Source organism: Gymnoscopelus braueri (assembly GCF_963280865.1).
Source record: "Gymnoscopelus braueri genome assembly, chromosome: 9".
In the NCBI taxonomy this organism is placed as follows: domain Eukaryota; kingdom Metazoa; phylum Chordata; class Actinopteri; order Myctophiformes; family Myctophidae; genus Gymnoscopelus; species Gymnoscopelus braueri.
Genome location: NC_137610.1, coordinates 40,554,269 through 40,561,768, shown reverse-complemented (window position 1 = coordinate 40,561,768; position 7,500 = coordinate 40,554,269).

Here is a 7,500-nt window from a genome sequence, read left to right as displayed (position 1 = left end):
CTGTAATCACCTGCCATCTTGATGTGGATGAAAACTGAAAGGCTTTCTGAAAAATGAAAATGCATATATCTCTGAGCGGTAATGTTAGTTAACACTGCATATTTGGTGCATTATTGTATCATTAATCCCAACACTTTTTCACCTCGATGTCGAAGCCAGATACGTAAAACGGAAAGTGGTTTCATTTAAAGTTTTATGTCAGCCTCCCTCCTTGTGTTGGCACAGCCTATTAAAGCCAGTGGTTCCCAACCTTTTTTGGAAAATCTCAAAAGCGTTTAGTGGTCAGATGGGTGGCCTGCGGACATTTTCAGACTCAGGGCAAGTTTATTTAAAAAATCGAGTGAAATGAAAAATATGTTTTTCACAATTGTAGAGCATGTTCCTAAAAAGCCAATCTTAGTTACTTCCTGTAAAAGAAAACATGCTGATGACATAGATCAACTTTCATGAATATAAATTAATCTTGATTTCGTTCACCTGTGTGATTCCCATTCCTCCAAACACAGCTGATTTTAATTACATAACTTCCGTTTTGAATCTCATTCAAGATGACGTCCAGACGGTGTAGTAAACTTAATCAGCACACTAAAATATGTATCTGAAAACATTTTAGGTTAGAAATAAGCAACTTGGTATCAATCATTCTGCACAGTGGCCATCTCTCTCTCCCTTGGATGGAAGGATGGAACCTTCTGATTAGTTGCGAGGCCGTTTCAGACTGAAACTTAAAAATAAAATGACCGAAAATGTCATTGCACTGGATCTTTGATGATCAATCAATCGACTGTGTTCCGGCTTAGCGGCTTGTGATCGGTTTTAAAGAAAAAATGCACTTTTTTTTAACATTCATTATTTTATGTTATTGTTATGTTTATCATTCAAACTTAATGTTTTGCCAATTATTTGGGGGCCCACTTACAATATCCTAGCCCACCAGTGAGCCCCGGCCCACATGGCTTTCTTCACCTAATCTGCTGGAGAAGGAGCTGTTTGTCACGGTGCGAGGCAGGAGTTTAGGACCCAAAGTTGAACAGACAGGCAGGAGCAGAGCAGGTCATATGCACATGGATTTATTGAACATAAAGGTGAACAGGACTGGATAGAACACCAAGACAACATTTATATTCTAGCAAGGAACATGAGGAACTGAGGGTCTATATAAACACACACAGGGTTAACTGGACACAGGTGAAGAACATAACTAATCAAAGGGAGGTGAGACAAGACAGGTAGCAAACACTAGGGCAGACAGGAACACTAGGAACATAACTACACAATAAAAGTACAAAGAGAACAGGAAACAATAGGAACAATACATAATGATATACAAGGATCCTGACACTGTTCCGATATCGGCAAAGAATGACTTATGAATGACTTATGCCTAACTCTGTTGTAACTCTAACTCTAATACTCTGTCTAATACTCTGTTGTATGATGGCGTTGCTTACTGAAAATGTGTTCTTTTCTGCAAGCAACACCGTCATCCAATGGAGTAAGTGTATAAATGAAGTTTCATTCAGCTGATGAACAGTGTTTGGTCTATATGGCCTGTTAATTGAACTCTGAAAGTGTAACAATGCAACCAAGTTACTTCACTGTAGCCTATAGTGTGTACAGTATGTGTGCCAGTGGCTTAGCTAGAAGCTTATTCTTGGGAGAGACCTGGTTAAAGCCAGCTAGTAAGCATGTTTCAGAGACACCTGCTGTAATGAGGGTGAGAACCGAGAACACACACTTACTTCCTTTGATTTCTACCTCAATGCACGGCCGCCTCTTAAAGTATGTCTCGGGCGATGGCTAAAACGACCGATGATGCTGTTGTAGGCCACTAAGGCCAGCAGTGACACTGCTAGTTCACATTCAAATGACATCCAGGACATATTCAGATGCACCGTTGATGATGGTGCGACTTTAGTTCAGGGATAGGCAAACTTTTTGGGCACATGATCACATGACCATCACCCAGTGCCAGACAGTGAAAACATCTTATTATTGGCTGCTAATAGAATAAATCAATAATTTCACAACAAAACCTAGCAAAGAATGTATCAATTCAAAATGAACATTAAAGGTAAGATTAATTCTGAATATATTATATCATCACGGTTGTTTTTGATCGGCTGAATTGATCACCTAAATAGTCCAATCTGATCACCTGGTAGATCAAAAAGTTGTGATTTCCCACCACTGGTTTAGATTACGATTTGTTTTTATTTAATTAATAAATGTAATTAATGACATGCTCAAAATAGGTATGCCAGGGTTAATGTGGTTAAATGAAGCTTCACTAACCCCCCCCCCCCACACACACACACACACACACACACACACACACACACACACACACACACACACACACACACACACACACACACACACACACACACACACACACACACAAACCCTAACCCCCAGGCAAAAGTAGCAAAGCTGTTTATTCTAGATTGAACCAACTTCATTCCATTTCAATGCTATCTGCGCGATCCATAAACCTGTCAGTCACGCATATTGGCAAACATTTTCATTCCATTGTTTATTAAACAATAAGCTGTGTTCTCTGTTGTCACTGCTCCAAAACCAATTTAGAAACAAAATCAAACACAAAAAAAACATGTGCTTGTTCCTCATAACCAAAAGCAGGTGTCGAGAGGGTGTAGTCGAGTTTGTTTATTTGTTTGTTCGTTTGTTTCCTGGTGTGTTGCTCTACATAACAAAAATCAGGCGTCGAGAGTGGGTATGTTCAGTTTGTTCGTTTTTTTGTTTGTTTGCATGTGTGTGCATGTGCATGCGTGCACACCTGTTTTAGTGGGTATGCTCAATAGGCGGGCACATTTTCAGGACAACTAAATTAACCCAATAACTCAACACAAACTACAGTAACAAAATAATAAAGACCTGGTCAAACATTAACAACATGGCAAAATACCCATGTCCTCAATAATAAGGGTTTATGTTGGTGTGTGTGTGTACGAGCATATTATGCGTGTCGTGTGTGTGTGTGTGTGTGTGTGTGTGTGTGTGTGTGTGTGTGTGTGTGTGTGTGTGAAAGAGATCTATAGCCACTTTCACATACAGTAAGTAGCCTGTTCAAGGCGTGAATATTGCGCCATCATTCTGCCTTACTATTCTGTATAAAAGGTACCATCATGGAATGTGACGACATTGTTGTGCCACCTTTGAGCAGCCAGCGGAGGTCGTCAGAGAGCCCAATCAACGTCAACTGTATGTAAAAGGGACAGCTGGCAGGGTGGGACAGGGATCTAAGGTCTGCACACCTTTCTGTCTCGAACCGCTCCCTCCTTTTCTTCTATTTCTCCTACAGTGTATGTCTGATCACACAAACACTTTTCATCACCCGACCCGCTGACGTTAACCACGTTAACACTAGCATCCCTATTTTGGGGGCGGACATTTGGCGAAAAGAGCTGATCTACAAGTTCGCAATGCGATGCACTGGAAGCTTGTTGTAGCTATTGGCTATTTTCGACAAATATATTTAGTGTAGAGTGAAAACAGGAGAGGGCCTAATACAGAGATCTGGGGGACCCAGAGCTCTGTAAGTGGAGAAAGTATTTTCGATGGAAAAATACAAACTTTTATTTTCTGAGAAAATTGACAACCTTACTGTGACAGTTTGAAGTCATTTCACCTAAATCATGTCTAAATAAACAATACTACAATCATTCGAGTCAGTATTTTGTGAAATAAATGCATATAGGCTATTGTAAATGTATAAATTCTACCCACAGCTGTCATCTCAAGATGTGTATGCATGAGTGAAAAGAGCTAAAGAGAAAAAGAGATCAATCTCTTCAATATGACAGTGGTCTGCAATACTGTCAATCCATTTTGTATCTGTATTTTGTGTAGGCTATGATGTATAGAACCTACCAACAGCTGAGAACACTACACTCTTACACTGTTGTGGTACACGTCACGCCTCTGACTCCAGAGCATTGGCATGTCATGTAAAAGCACATGGAGGCAGCGCTGTTTTGGTTCTTTATAAAAAGGCAAAGCTGGCATTAATGATGGCTCTTCATTACACCACTATTGTGGGATCTCTGTATAAAAGTGGCTTATCTCTCCCGGCAAAGAAGTCTCTCCCACTGCATACTGTAAAGTTTCCTCATCACTAGACCAGCTGTTGTTTTCAAACTTTTTGTGCCCACGGCCAACCTGTTCTCACTCCCAAATGTAACATCCGGACTTGCGAGGCGCACCATTGCTCAGATTCGCACCAAACTTGGCACATGCACTTTTCAGGGGTCTGCCATGAGAATATAGTCACACCAGGCCCGTTAAGGCCCCTGATGTAGCCTGGACGTTTACACCCTGACTGACATGTGTGTATACACACACACACACACACACACACACACACACACACACACACACACACACACACACACACACACACACACACACACACACACACACACACACACACACACACACACACACACACACACACACACACACACACACACACACACACACACACACACACACACACACACACACACACAGCTCAGCTCAGCTCAGCTCAGTCTGGTGGTATGACTTTTGAGACTTTGGTAGAAGTGACTGGCCGTGGCCGCAATTACGGTGTAAAACTGATTGTGGCTGGGGTGGTGAGTGTCCTTGATAATTTGCTCAGCTGTGACTATATACAACGCTTTGTTATTGTTGTTATTGCTGTTATGATGTTAAGGAGCCAGAACCAAAGAAATGTGCTCTTACTGTATATAAGATGTAACAATATTTGTATTAAATCTTGCCTTTAACGCTGTCCTGCCCCTCACCCCACCACCTGCTTGTCCTATACAAAGACAGAATGGTCAAAGCATCCAACGGCAGAATGTCACATACATGTCTCCCCCTGATTGACAGCGGTCAATTATGGGTGTTTCTATGTGTGGTATTGATCCCTGGGTGAGATTAGTATCATTGGCTATAGGACCCTCCCTGCCCTGTAGGTCCTGTGACATGCTTTGACCCCGCCACGGATACAAATGGCACATACGTCTCCTGCACCACTTCAAATGTCACCTGTCAGGACAAGAGCACGGGGAATGGGGCCAGACACACACGCAGACACACACGCACACACACGCGTGCACACACACACACACACGCACACGCGCACACGCACACGCAAACGCACACGCACACGCACGCACACATGACCTTAAATATCATGAGCTGGAGAAATGGGTCTTGTTATACAATGTTGTTTGACAGGATTCCTAGGATACTGCAGCATTATCACTGTCTGTTGTATCATGTCTTTGCTGTGGGTTTACTCTACAATGCCCACTGGTTACAAACAATAGTGGAAGGAACTAAGTAAATTTACTCAAGTACTGTACTTTTTTACGTTGAGCTTTTTTTTAGGTCATTTTACTTTACTTGAGCATTAAGAGAAGAGGCAATGATTATTACTCCACTACAACAGTAACGGCTTTAGTCACAAATAACTTTGTATATTTAGATTATTAATACTAAACATACAGTACATTAACTGATACATTATGATGTATTATTATAGGTTAAGCTAGCCAACAGCACATTAAGTAATTAAAATCAGCCCCCCATTTATCAGGTGCAACATTAAAGTGATGAACACATGAATGTATTACTAATTACAATGTAATAATACGATTGTGAAATGGCTCTTTCTGTATAATGAGTACTTGGTCACATTGGTACTGTAAGTACATTACGATGCCAACTTTTGTACATTCACTCAAGTAACATTTTTAATGCAGGACTTTTACTTGGAAGAGAGTATTTCTACATTGTGTGTTGCTACTTTCACTTCAGTAAAACATCTGAGTACAGCACTTCTTCCACCACTGAGTACAGACTTCCGGGAGGAGAACAAACAACGTGGTAAATAAACTGCCCTTTCACAAAAACAAACAGCAGAGAATTAGAACATCCAAGATGAATAATCACTTGTCACAGTGCAGACTCAAAGACGTGGGGAGGAGGGGAGGGGGGGAGCTTACAAAAGCTAGAAGTCACAACGAACGTACAGCAAGTAGGCTGGCAGGTACCGGTGGGAGTCTGGATGCCAAGTTGAGGATTCAGAGCGTCCCCTCTGTTTGCAGTCAGGTGGGATGACAGCGGGAGCGTGCCGCCGAGTGCAGTATAGGTGGCTCTCCGGTGGCTCTGTCTGACAGCCTGTCACAGGGAGATCACTGCCACATGCCTGTCTGTCTCCAGCGCTGACGGGGCTGACCCGTCCAACATGGCCCGGGCCTGCCGGTCATGCCATCCCTGTCTGCTGACGGGACGTCCCTGACAGGTGACAAGACGCCAGAGACATGCCAGACAGGGGCCAGAGCGCCGCTAACGCACCTGTATAGACATCAAGATTTACTGCTGAAAGGAAGAGAGAGAGAGAGAAAAGACAGGAGAGACAAGAGAGAGAGAGAGAGAGAGCGAGGGGGAGAGAGACGGCAGGAGAGAGTGGGAGAGACAGTGGGTGAGAGAGGGAGAGAGAGGGAAACACAGAGAGAAAGAGAGAGAGAGAGAGAGAAACTATGTGTGTGTGTGTGTGAGAGAGAGAGAAGAGAGAGAGAGAGAGAGAGAGAGAGAGAGAGAGAGAGAGAGAGAGAGAGAGAGAGAGAGAGAGAGATTGCATGCACAGTGTGCTAAAAGGATCACGTTTGCAAAACTCTAATGAAACAAGACAGGGTCTAATAACAGCGTTGCTTCCCTGTCCAGTCAGCTGCTGTGTGGATCTCCATATTTGTGCAAGACTGACATCATATTGATATTGAACTCAATATTAGGGGGAAAACTCCATATTTGGGCAAAATTTGGGGGGGCCATACATGCATGAGTACATACGGAGGACATACCGACAAATGCTGTTCTATACGGCTGACCCCAACGGGGTCACGCTGTACAAATATGACATTCCCCTTCCAATCAGACATATCTGTCATCGATGCTTGTTTGATCTTTGAACTTAGATACAAGCCACAGTCAATGCACACTGAAATACCTAATAATATTCTCAACGTTTCCTGGCCTTTGGCTTGCGGGTGTTTGAGCGTCTGCATGTCTGTCTGTCTGTGTCTGTGTCTGTGTCTGTGTCTGTGTGTGTGTGTGTGTGTGTGTGTGTGTGTGTGTGTGTGTGTGTGTGTGTGTGTGTGTGTGTGTGTGTGTGTGTGTGTATGTTTTGTGTCTCTGTGTGTGTGTGGGTGCGCGCGTACACATGCGTTATTCTTTCACAGCGTAACTCCCCTTAGATGCAGAGACAAAGGAGGCTGGCGGCTAGAGTCTGGGGCTGCTGGAACATATGGGCCACGTCGTTTATCAAGTCCTCTGCTGAAGGAATGAGAGCCCGTCATCAGTGCCCCACCATTGATCCCTGTATGGACCCAGCCCATTGTTTCACACGGCACCTGGTGGAGTTCTGACTGCACTTAATGGGGAAGAGGGACGAGACACAATGAGGAGACAGGCTTGATTTGAAGGGAG